The sequence below is a fragment of the Halichoerus grypus genome, chromosome 1 (genome assembly GCF_964656455.1).
Source record: "Halichoerus grypus chromosome 1, mHalGry1.hap1.1, whole genome shotgun sequence".
Taxonomy (NCBI): Eukaryota; Metazoa; Chordata; class Mammalia; order Carnivora; family Phocidae; genus Halichoerus; species Halichoerus grypus.
Window position 1 is genome coordinate 171,356,304 of NC_135712.1, and position 13,276 is coordinate 171,369,579.

Genomic DNA, 13,276 nt, shown 5'->3' on the forward strand with positions numbered 1-13,276 from the left:
AAAAACTTAGTGGAGGGAAATTTCTTTTTACAAAACAGTTCAGCTAATGAATGAAGAAAGAAAAATAGGAGTTTCATAAGTCCAAATGAATTAATGGATTAAGGAAATGAGCATCAATGTTTGCTAATATCACAAGAAGACATACCCACACATATCACACACTCCCCTGAATAAAGTTCAAAAAAATAGAAGTGCCCCCCCAAAAAAACCCTGATTCTGATCAAGCCTCTACATTTAACAACCAGATATGATATATACAGGGAACAGAGGAACATGTTCAACTATACCACACTGACACAGTGAGCAAAATCTTAACTATATGAAAATAGATCACCCAGTTTCTTCAGTAACGACCATAAAATGCATGGGGGGAAAGAGGTGTAGAGGAAACATACAGATTAAAAGACACATCAACCATTTGTAATGTATTGACCTTATTTGGATCCTAATTCAAACAAACTGTTAAATATCCATATACATTATTATTACATGTACCTAGATGTATATATATCATATGCATGTGTGTGTATACATGCACTTACATATGTTGGAAGGAACTGAGAACACAGACTCAATTAAAAAATGTCTTTTTTTCCTTGAGATGGGCAAGAATACTATGATTTTTTTTTAAATCCCAATACTAGAGATACATACTAAAAGACAGATGAACTGGTATGCCTGGTATTTGTTTCCAACTCACCCAAGAGGAGAGAGTGTATCAGAATACAGGTGAACGCAGAATAGTCATGGATTGATAACCGTGCAGGGTGGGTGAATGAGCAAAGAGGGGTTCGTTATACTAAGATCTCACTATTAGACATATTTCAGATTTTCTATAGTGAAGTTTTCCTTTTAAGGTCAAACAAACAGAAAAGAGTACCTGGCCCTAACTATCTCACAGAATTAGGTTACCCTGAAGAAGAAATAAGAAATCCTGTATTGAAATGAATGATTACTAGGCTTCATCCCTGTAATAAGACAGCTAACTTTTGAAGAGTGCTTTACCTTCCATTCACTTTTCTTTAAAAAACAGTATAAACTGAATGAGAAAACCTGGATTCTATGATGGTGATGAAACCTGAATAAGTTTTTTTTTACCCTAGTGATTCCATACATGTCACCACTCAAATGCAATCCCATCAAACGTGCAGACACCTTCAGAAAAATCAAGACAAAGATGTCTATTAACAAGAATAGAGGTTCAGGATCGAGTGCAAACAGCAAGGTACCAAACTTGAAGTACTGTATGAGTCCTTTTTTATGAAATTTAAATATACATGGAGGAGTCTGGAACCCTCACCTTGGATGGTGGGGTTGGGGGTGACTGGTTCGGTTTTGCTGCTTATCTTTATTTCCTATTGTTTTACTTTAATTGAATATGCTTATCTTATGCAATTAAGTAACAACATGTATGTACATTATAAATTTGTACACACGAAGGGGTCCACTTCACTCATCAGAGAGAATCGCTTATGTGGAACTTTGTATCCCCCAAGGACAATGCTAGAGAGCTGAGCATGAGTTCTCCTTGTGTAATTCTGTAAAATGAGACCTGACAGATAAGGGTGGTAGCAAAGTACACAAAGTCTGTGTTGAAGAAAAACCACCAGGAATATTATTAGGTTCTTAAAATTCGTTATCCAAACCAAAAGAATATTCCCTTCCTACTAAAGTGGGTTACAATCCCAGATAAGCCATGTGATTAATGAGACAGTCTAGAAATCTGGGTTTGACCCCCAAACAAGTTCCAATCTGGTAGGTGATCTTGCCAGCCTCGCGAGTCTCTTCAGAAAGGACAATGTAGCTCAAGGATGCGGAGAACCACACTAAGAGTTCTGAGACCGTTAAGAAATCCTCAGGGAAATAAATTATGGCTTACCTGAAAACACCGGGCTCCTGCAGGATCTGATCCTGACTCCCTCTACCACCTGAACGCCTAGCACTCTCCCTCAGCTGCAACCAACTTGGCCTCCTGACCTTTCCCTAACCTGTTGTACCTGCTCCCATCTCAGGGCCTTAGCACTTTCTGCTCTAGCCCTTTGGAATGTCCTTCTCCGCCAGATAATTACACAGGCTAACCTCTCACTTCCTTCAGCTCTCTGCTCAGACGCACCCTATTAGAGAGCCCTTCCCTGATTCCAGATCCCCTCCCGAGTACTCCTCTATCCCCTTTACATTGTTTTGTTGTTGTCATTTCTTTACTGTGGTAAAATATACAAACACAAGATAAAATGTGCCATTTTAATCATTTTTAAGTGTAAAATTCATTGGCATTAACTTCATTCACAGAGTTGAGCTACCAACACTACCATCCCTTTCCAGAATTCTTTCATCTTCCCCAGATGAAACTCTGTACCCATTAAACAAACTCCACATTTCCCCAGCCCCTGGCAAGCACCATTCTACTTGTCCTCTTTATGTATGGCTTATTTCACTTAGCATAATGTTTCCAACCTTCACCCGTCTTGTAACGTGGATAACAATTCCATTCCTTTTTAAGGCTGAATAATATTCTTTTATATGGACATACCACTTTTTGTTTATCCATTCATCTGTCAGTGGACACTTGGGTTGTTTCCACCTTTTGGCTACTGTAAATAATGCTGCTTATGAACATGAATGTAAAAATATCAGTTGAGTCCCTGCTTTCAATTCTTTTGGTTATATACCCAGAAGTGGAATTGCTGGAGCATTTGGTAATTCTGTTTAGTTTTTTGAGGAACTGCCATATTGTCTTCTGCAGTGACTGCACCATTTTACATTCCCACCAACAGGACACAAGAGTTCCACTTTCTCCAGATCCTCACCAACATTTGTTATTGCCTGTTCCCCTTTACTTGGATTTTTTTTTATCTGTAGCACTTGCTACCTGTTATACAATAATATTTGCTTATTTGTAATGCCTACTTCCCCCCAACTAGGATTTAAGCCTCTTGGGAACAGGAATTTCACTGTTGTATGCCCAGCACTTAGAACATATCCCAGCACATAGTAGGTGCTCAAGTAATTGTTGAAGGAATAAACACTTGGATAATAACAACTTTAGCAGGTATTAGACATTCATAAAGAGATTTATCACACCAAATGCCTTAAACTGTGTGCAGCTGAGGGAAGACCCTAGCCATAGTTCAATAGGAGGAACAGCTCCACAAGTGATGGTTTTAGTGGTGTTTTCAGCTTATGCTCGTTAGCAATAAACTCAGAACCAGAGACACTATAAAAATTGGTTGGAATCATAAAAATTATGTCATTCATGTCACTGACTTCAAGCCTTAACTGATTTCATCCAAAGAGCGTGCAAAAGCTTAAAACAGCAAAAGTAAACTAAAAAATTGCATGCATTTCCAGTTAATAAAGAGCCTGCAAATGCAATGTGTTTTATTTCAAAAGATCAAACCAACAGTAAACAAGATGCGACATTGGCCTTGTGTAAACTCCTTAATTAGATGTATCCAAGGACAGCTTGACCTAGAAACCTAACTTCAGCCCTATTTTTGTTGTTGTTGTTGTTTTCTGTTGTTCATATTTGGCGTTTGTTGTTTCATTTTGGTTTGTTATTTAACAGCTGCTTGTCAAGAACTCAGAATTTCCATGAGTTCATTATAAATGAGCTAAAGAGCCATGCAACTTTTTTTGTCTAGAAGTCAGCTAGTTGTATACCATTGGATTAGAAGTTTCATTTCTATCTCTAATACCCTGGTCTTCCCTACTTGAAAATATTTTGAGGACAAAGGCAAGAGATTTATCTTGTTGGGTACATCTTCCCTTTCTTCTAAGCAACCATTCCATCTCTCATTCCTAAAGAAAAGATGCCAATTCCCTCCAAAAGGCAACCACTTTGTTTAAAAATGGGTAATACTATTGTCAACCCCCAACAATTTCATGGGTCTCAAAGTAGAGGCCAGGAGTCATTCATTTAGAGCATGAAGAAGTTTCCCTGCCTGGTAAGAAGGAAATCTTGATAGTATATTCTGTTCTGATTTGAATTATTTAAAGAACAGACTGTACTTTCAACACACACACACATGCATGCATGCACACACAAGAAAAAAAAAGAAATGAAAAAGTGTTCTGCACAACCGGCCATAAACCAAACTGAAGAGTATATGTAAAGATACCGATACTTCACAGTTTAGACTCACTGCAATTTAAACTATCAAATTATTCAGACTGAGAAATATCTGATTCTTTTAACCTCCTCAGATGCCTTGATGTAGATGATCAAGATGGATTTCAGTTATGAGATGAACCTAATGCTGGACTTAGACAATGTTCCTCGTGGTATGGTTTGGTTTCGCTTACTCTCCTCATTCAGGCTTTCAGCATACAGCTTTCTAAGAGTCAGTATAACCTCTAATACCTTCTCAAATAGCCACAGTCTTATCCCTACATCTACAGCTACATCGTTTCCTTCTTAAATCAAGGTAAATATTATTATTCATTCATCACTGGTGGGACATAAGCAAGAGTTATTTCATTAACAGAAATAAGTTTACCATTTTTCCTAGCTTCTCCCTTCACCTCTTCCCCCCAGCTTAAATGCATTTGTGGAACACAATACAGTCCCACAACCTGGAGTTACACCTTGCTTTCACTGTGCACCAGCTACTGGGCAAGTGTTCTTACTCTCTACACCTCAGCTTCTTCACCTGTACCTGACTCACTTTCTGTGATATATGGCTCTGGACCTGGCTTACAAGTACTTCATGTGTGAGTATTATTTTTAGTAACAAGTTGGAGAAGAGTCTATGGATCAGTTTCTCCTGGTCTGCAGCTTACTCAAAAGAGGGGAACTTAACCCTTTCCTTGGCCTTTTGAGTGCCCAAGTAGCCATGAAAGTCAAGAGAACTCCAAGAACAAACTACATCCCACACATCCAAAGGCTTCCCACTCCACCAGCACTCCTAAGGATCTTATCAACAGGAAACAAAAGCACTATACTACTATAATGAAGTGTCTGCCTTTTATTTTCTAATTTAAAAAGCCCAAAGATTGTAGCCCAGGGAACAGCTAAATATTTAGAATGTTAAAGAAGTTACTAAGACCCGGTCCTCTACCCGTTACCCTGTTGTCTACCCTGTTCCTGGCCATTTCGGAAGAAAAAACTTGTGATGGCCAAATCCGCAGCAATGGGGATGTATAAACAGCTGTTAAAACCTCTCTTTCTTAAAGTGCAGTCTGACCATTTGGTGCGGGTGGACAGGAGCTGCTTGTCTTTACAGATAAATGCTGCCCCCACAATAAGCACCTAAACAAGAGGGACTCAGATTCCTTGACATTCAGGCGGCTTCAAGTCAAGGACTGGATGCTACTCTCTCATGCTTCAAGAACTAACTTCCCTTTTTATAGTACTAATTCTTTCAAATTGCCAGCAACCACTTTCATTTCTTGCAATCCAACCTACTCTGATTAAACACATGTTACAGCAAGAAAAAAAGTGACTATTTTTGAAAGACAGAGGCAGTTAATTTTTGCTTACATATCTTGGCAGATGAAATGTACTGCATCCTTCAGAATTTAAATCATCAGCACGCTGCCAGGCACCAATGGGCATTCCTTTTATTGCTCCATTTAATGGCTTTTTCCCCTCCTCTCATAAACCTTCAGGCTGCTTTAAGTCTGAGCCTTCGCCAAAAGTGATAGGCAGGACTGCCCCCTGGATCTCAAATGCTCCCTAAAGCTCTCCCAGAAGGCAGTGACAAATTTTGGACACTAAGCCCCGGAGTTTGCTTTTCTTTTCTACTCCTAATCTCCATGGCTCTTTAGAGAGGACATAAAATACACTTAAAACAAAAACTCATTTTTGACTACAGCTCTCAGGCTTCACACTCACCTGACCGAGGTCAGGCACTCTGTTGCCAAAACCCGCCAGCTGTGCGAATCCTGCTCCTCTGTAGTCCGCTCCTAAGTATTCAGAAAGAAAGAAAACTGAGTGTAAGACTACAAAGGCGGGCCCCTAACAGAAATGCTTCAAATTGCAAACTTCCACCTTCTTTAGCCTCCTTCCTGGACAGACCCCCTCCTCCACCCTCCCCAAACAAGACAGGAAGGCTGGAGGGATCAGTTGGACAACGACTACAGGTAACTTTGCTTACTTATTTCCAGTATGTAACTGACAAGTGAGACTAGGCACGCAAAAACTTGGAACGTGCCGGGGGAGCTGGAACTAAGGGAAGTGTTTGGCAGATCCCAAAGCACTTGTTTCCCGGAGCCTAGGCCAAGTGTCCGAAGCCCGCATCCTCATTGGGCGTGAGCTTCGTCCATACCTCATCCCTCACCGCTCCCCGGGTTTTCTTCCGTTTTTCAAAACCCTCCCCACTGGGGCCCCCCCACATGCATTTTTCTCTCAACCAGGCAGCTCGAGGGAGGGCTACTTTTAAAAGATTGTTTCCTTGAGCGGACTCACATATGACACCCCCACATCCCCCCCCCCAAAAAAAAACCATTTCCTGCAGCTGCTGCAACAGTTTCCAAGTTGGGGGAATGCCATTCCAGTCCAGAATGGGTAGCCCTCAAGGCCAGTCACTGGAATCGGTAATTTTTTTTTAGCCTCAAATGAACACCCCAAAATGCCCTCAGTTAAAAGAACCCCCAAACGTATGCAAGTGCATGCAAATCCACCAAGAACTCCCAGAGAGCGGGGCAAAAACTTCGGCGCCCGGGGAGGACAGTACCAACTCCCCGCGCCCTCTGCCCGGCCCCAGCCGCTACCTTGGTGCCCGGGAGCCACGCCGGTTTGGGGGAGCAGGGCGAGGAGAGGGGTTAGCAGCCGCTGGGTAATCCCATGTCCGCGAAGAGGGAGCTCGTTCCGTTAGGATGGAAACGGAACACCCACACCTCCTCTCTGCGTGCGCTTTCTCTCTCTCCACCCTCTGCCTCCTCCTCCTCCTCCACCACCACCTCCTCCTCTCCTCCCACCCCAGCGAGCTTGAGGAAACGCTTCAGCAGCACATCCACATGGTTACTGCAATTTGAAGCGGCTCCTGGCGGCTTATATAGGCCGGGAAGCTCCCTGGGCAATGTAGTCCGAGTCCGAGGTCGCGGCAGCGCCTGGGGCTGCGGGGAAGGACTACGAGTCCCAGAATCCCCTGGGCTCCGGGCTGGGCTCTAAATAGAAGCGCGCGGGGACGGGGAGGGGCGTCCTGCGGGGCGTCCGGGCTTCGAATCCGGCTTCTTGCAGAGAGCTGGCAGGGCTTGGAGCCGGCGACCCAAAGCCACCCCTGGGGGGCGCCCCCAACCCTTGGGGACGCTCCTCCTCCGGCTGCCCCCCTTCCCGTGAATCCAGGTGTCTCTGGGAGAGGGGGGCGGGGAGCAGCTCGGATTTCTGCTTTGGGAAGTTTTTACAAGCTGTTACCCACCCTCCCCCCACGCCTTGAGTCCCTGAGCCAAGAATTTCAGAAATCCAGGGCACAAAAACGCCAGTGTTTGCGGTCATGGATTAAAAGCGCGAGGTTGTCTTTATTTAATCTGCTCCGCCCTGCTCGGGTTTGCACAGAAAACTAACTCAGAGCGACGGTCCACGCCGGCGGGGACACAGGCAAGTGGCTTGAGAGACCCCGAGCTGCGTGTGTCCTTCCTCGCCCCGCAGGAGGTAGAGAAACGCAAGCCTCTCCGATGCACAAATAAAGGAGCCGTGTTGTGACTTGCGGGCGCGGAGATTGGGAGGCACAAAGTAAATACAAACCGCGACCTAGGTCCTGACCCCGCTTCAAGCAGCCCCTCTGCTCCCCGGAGCTGTAAATGCTTAAGTAAATAAACCGCAAGCCAGAAAAATTAGGGCTTCGGAGAGAGCCGCTCACACAATGATGCACGTCCAGGCGGGGCGCCCTCCAGCAGCCCGGACAGCGGCGTCAGGGACGAGATGGCTTGCTGCCCACGGCCAAAAAGTGCCTGGGCTCTTGGGCTACAAGCTGTTTGGTTTTTGGAAGAAGGGCAAGGGCTAAGCTAGGCAGCAAAGTCGGTAGGCTGCTCTCCCTTCCTCAGATGATAGGCATTCGTTCCACACACGTTTCCTGAGTGTCTACTGGGTGCCAGGCACTGTGCCAGGCGCTGGGGCATAGTGGTGAGCCAAAACACATCGCAGCATCCCAGACAGGCACTGCCTGCTGCGCCACATAGTAGCTACAACAACAATAGGAATCATAATAATTTGAGAGACTGATTTTATTGAACCCAGACCACATGCACTTTTTATGCATCATGCTATTGAGTTTTAACAACCTGGGCATATTTATTATCTCTATTTGATAGATGAAGGCCTAAGGGCTCAGAGAAATCGGGTAATTTCCCAAGATGACACTGTGAATTAAATAGTGCAGCCTGGATTCCAATTCCAGCCTATAAATGTACTAAGTCCTTGTCTTTGGGGAAATCCATCACCACTGCCTTAACTGACCTCCTTCCCCATTTTAGGAGCATCCTCTGAGCCTTTGGGCAAGTCATGTTCATCTCTTTGCCCCAGTTTTGCCATCTTAGAGGGAAGAAGTCATTAGAATTTGCCTACTTTGTATCAGGATTGCTTGATAGGGTCACCCATCTTGTGAAACTTCAGGAACAAATTAAGGGAGCCCCACAGATAATAATTATTATTGATATAATAATGCCAAAATTAATAATAATTACTGAGTACATGGCATGTGCCAGGCATTATTCTAAGCTCTTTATTTACATTTTCTCATCAAATCCTATTAACATTTTTTTTATTTATGAGAAAACTGAGGCACAGAGAATTTAAGTAACATCCCCAAATTCACACAGGTGATGGGCTGTCTGACTCCTGAACCCTGGACATTAACTACTATCTCCCACAGCCTCCCCAATGAAAACATATGCATTGTATTTATCTGCTCATATAAGTATTTAATACTAGTCCAGGAATGGGCAGCGCTCTGAAGTAGACAAAGTGTGTTCATTATTTTCACTCTTGCCCCTCCTCTCTGTCAGCAGTAGCCCCTTGTTCCTGGGCACTAAAGCTTCATGCTTAATGCTTCAAGCTAGCACTCCCCATCATCAAGAAATACCCCCATCTTATAAAATAAAATTAAAAAGAAAAAAAAGAAATACCCCCATCTTGTCACAACAAAAAGGCCCACACCGGGATGCTTGAGTGGCTCAGTGGGTTAAGTGTCTGCCTTTGGCTCAGGATATGTTCCCAGGGTCCTGGGATCACCCCACATCAGGGCTCCCTGCTCAGCGGGGAGCCTGCTTCTCCCTCTGCCTGCTCTGCCTGCCGCTCCCCCTGCTTATGTTCTCTCCCTCTCCCTCTCTCTGACAAATAAATAAATAAAAATCTTTTTAAGAATTTTTTTAATTAAAAAAAAAGGGTCCACACCTTTCCCATCTGTTTGTCCCCTTTCTTCTTTTCCCCTATGAAAAAAATTTGTTCTGTTTCTAAAGGGTTTTTGGCTCTATTTTCTCAAACAAATTCAACAAATCAGTCATTACTATTATAACTGGTAAATACTAAAGGGTAATTATTTTATGTGCAGAAACAATGGAATTTTAATATAGGTTTTCTGGGAAAACTTGATCTTGTTTGAGAGCTAGAATTCAGTGATTTTCATGCTTACCATACAATGGACACTCGACCCTTAACTGCTTTACCTAGTCTTCCCTCCCAGACCACAAGTTTCACTGAGGGCAGGAGTCATAGTTTTTTCATGCTTATATTGCCTCCTCCCCTACCCAGCAGGCCTTAGCTCTCTGCACATTTTAGTGGATATGTACCCCCCCAAAATTTGTAAACAAAAGCATTGTAATAGAATGTATGTCAGGCCTATGGCAGACTATCCAACAGTTTGCAACTGTCATTAGGTTCTGGGAGCCACTGGGTCACTAGAAAGTAGTTTTGCTAAATTTGCTATGATGCTAAGAGGCTCTCTACAATGCTATATGATTGATGATTGATGATGAAGTATGTCATAATAAAGGCTCAATTCATTCTCTATTATGAATAGAAAGAAGGGCACTTCTTTGTCTTAACTGTATTTTTTTCCTGGAAGATTTTTCCAGAACTGTGCTGCCAAATACAATAGCCACTAGCCATTTAGGCACTTAACATGTGGCTAGTTCTAACAGAAATGTGAAGTAGGTATAAAATACAGGTCAAATTTCAAGGACTTAGTACCAAAAAAAATCAGAATATCTCAATTTTTATATTGATCACATACTGAAATGTTAACATTTTGGTTGTATTGTGTTAAATAAAATAGATAATTAAAGTTAATTTTGCCTGCTTTTTACTTTTTTAATGTACTACTATGATATTAAAATTTTTATATTATATGCTATTGGGCAGTGCTGGTCCAGAAAACCAAGAATCTAATTCTCAAGATCCAATCAAGATGACGACCGGCCCTGAAAATTGCCATTTATGACTTTGCCCTTGAAGTGCCCATGCAGGGAAGTAGGAGGGCTTTGCAGAGTCAGGATAGTATCATAGACTGAGTGGAAGTCTGAAGAACGTCCAAAACTAGCACACCAGCCTACCCCCAGGGAAACCCTACAAATAGAAACAGGTTTTCATCAGCAGTGTACAGCTAAACACTGCAACTGAATGAATCTTCCTAGAAGCCCACCGTCAAAACGCCACCCTGATTAACACAGCAAAATATACCAGAGAAAGCAAGGATCAGAAAAAGTGAGTTTGACATTCAGCTGCTCCCTTAACATCCATGTAACTGTGGCCGGTCACCTAACCTTGCAGAGAATCAGGTGTTTTTTTTGGGTAGACTGAAGGCTGTAATCTTTGCCTGCCAGCCTCACTGGATCAAAGGTGTTGTTGGACATGAGAAGGCTTTGCAAGTAAAGCTATACCAAAGTGAGAGAACGTTATCGACAAGCTTGGAGAAAATGTTAACGTGTCACAATATAGTACTCAGCTCCACACCAAACGTCAGATTATTAGGGCAGTGCTAGACCCAATTTTCTCCCAGGCAAAAGATTTTATTTGCCTGTAAGTGCCCCAATGAGCCTTGGATACTTAATAGCTTCTCCAAATCACTCTTAAATGGCAAGACAGAATGATTGACACTGAAGTCAGAGAATTCAATCTACTTTTTTTTAAGATTTTATTTATTTATATGAGAGAGAGAGAGAGCACGAGCAGGGGGATGGGGAGAGGGAGAAGGAGAAACAGACTCCACACCTAGCATGGGGGCCGACTCTGGGCTCGATCTATTGGCATTGATGCATTACCTCCATTTGCCATTGAACCTGAGAACTATCAGTAAAGAGAAAAAGCTACTACTATAGAGTCAGTCCTCCAACTAGTCTATCTTGGTCACTGTTAACTTTTTGTCGTGAAGGCATGGAGTCACAGGTTCTTTGAGAATTGTATAAAACTCAGGGACATTTTCCCCAGCACAACACAGATTCTTACAATTTTAGTGCCAGTTCTTGGAATTTCTTGTACCGACCCCCACAGACTCGTTCACAGATACCCCTGGCAAACTAGACTATTATTCAGCCCCATCTTTGTGTGATATTGTCTCTCCAACCAGATAAACTTTTTGAAGATAGGGATCAAGTCCTATATTTGTGTACCCTTTGTAGCATCTAGTTCAGCTCTGGATACAGAATAGGTGCACAGCATTTACTGGCTTAATTCATTATTGGAACCACAAGAGTAGCCAGAAGAAATCACCCACAGACAAATAGAAACCCTAGATGAGAGGGAAAAGTGCAGCTGGTGTTTGGACATGAACAGGAGAGAGACCAATTTGGTGTGGAACTAGGAAAATGAGATATTTTTCCTGAGCCCTGGTTCTGGACATCCTGTGAAGCTAAAAGAGGGCATGAGAGGGGACAAGTCCTGTATTTGTTGTCCTATGTCTGGAGTTTAGAAGAGACGGCCAGTCAGTAAACTTGCACATGGCGGAGGAGGGGAAGCATTGGCAAAATGTGGATGATTGAAGTCCTGGGAGGCAGCATGATAGCTACAGAAGAATGCAAAAGTTACAGTTATTACCACTTTATACCATATGGAAGTGACAGCTATACCATCTCTGAGCATCGCTGCCAACACTGTCTATAACCATGTAAGCAAACAAAAAGGACTATTACTGTCTCATACGTTATCTCCCTGTGACATATGCAGAACCAGGAGTTTATTATCAACTCGGATATTTTCCCACATCTCCTGCTTCCCATCTGCAAGACTATCATCCTGAATTGCTCTGGTAGCCAAGCTAGATCTGGGGACTTGAAAAAATCTGGAGAAAGGCCTTATTATCTTATCCTAGTGTTTGAACTGAAAGGAAATCTGTTTATCAAAAGAAAAACAGAAAGCTCTTCTCCACAGAGGAATTCAGCTAATACATGTAGAAAGAAAATATAAAATTAGAAAAATCACCACTTTGCAACTTCCAGTGTAATAATTTACTTAGATATCAGTAGATGCCAAGCCTCTTGAGCAAAAGGTAATGGGGAAAAAGATATTTATACAGCCCTAAAAAATTACTTTACATCCTACGGACTAATAATGAGGTGGAAAATGGAACTTTACAATGAAGAAATATGGCCATCACCCACATTAACCAAGTGATCAAATTTACCATTAACAACACTGGGACAACCAGACACCATTTAGATCCTGATATGATTGGATAAGAACTATACAACATCACATAGCAATGTTTTTGCCAACAATGCCTAAGGATAAAATCAGGTCCAGAAGACCAGAGACCTGAACTCTTCAAATAAATCAATGTCATGGAAAAAAAAAAAAAAGTCAGGAGGCTATCTAGATTTAAAAGACAAAAATAAACATTATAACTTAATGCAACATGACCCATGATTGGATCCTGGATTGAAAGAAATAAAAAATAGGGGCACCTGAATGGTGCAATCGGTTAAGCATCCAACTCTTAGTTTCCAGCTCAGGTCATGATCTCGGGGTCGTGAGATCGAGCCCTGAGTTGGGCTCAGTGCTCAGCATGGAAGTCTGCTTGAAATTCTCTTTCCCTCTCCCTGCCCGTCCCACTTGTCCTCTTTTTCTCTCTCTCAAATAAATAAATAAATCTTTAAAAAAATCTATAGAAGACATTCTCAGCAACTAAATATTAGACTATATATTAAAGAAAAATTATGGAATTCTTAATTTTGGGGGTGTGATAATGGTATTGTGGTTATATAGGACAATGTTCTTGTCCCTAGGAGATGTACCTTAAGGTATTTAGAAGTGGAATCTCATGGCATCTGAAACTCATTCTCAAAAAATATGTATCTCTTTAATCTGAAAACAATTTATGTTTATGAATTTATACTTGTCTACATT

At 42.3% G+C, this 13,276-nt stretch overlaps 1 protein-coding gene across 6 annotated transcripts in view; it reads right to left on the reverse strand.

The window, feature by feature from the left end:
- ITPR1 (inositol 1,4,5-trisphosphate receptor type 1) overlaps positions 1–6,938 on the reverse strand; it is a 325,747-nt gene extending 318,809 nt beyond the window's left edge. For all 6 annotated transcript variants that reach the window (XM_036075557.2, XM_036075555.2, XM_036075554.2 and 3 more), the window contains exons 1-2: positions 6,712–6,938; positions 5,834–5,904 (exon numbers count right to left, since the gene is read on the reverse strand). The gene's annotated coding sequence lies outside the window, so the exon portion shown is untranslated. The remainder of the gene's footprint in view (positions 1–5,833; positions 5,905–6,711) is intronic.
- Positions 6,939–13,276: the final 6,338 nt, after the last annotated feature.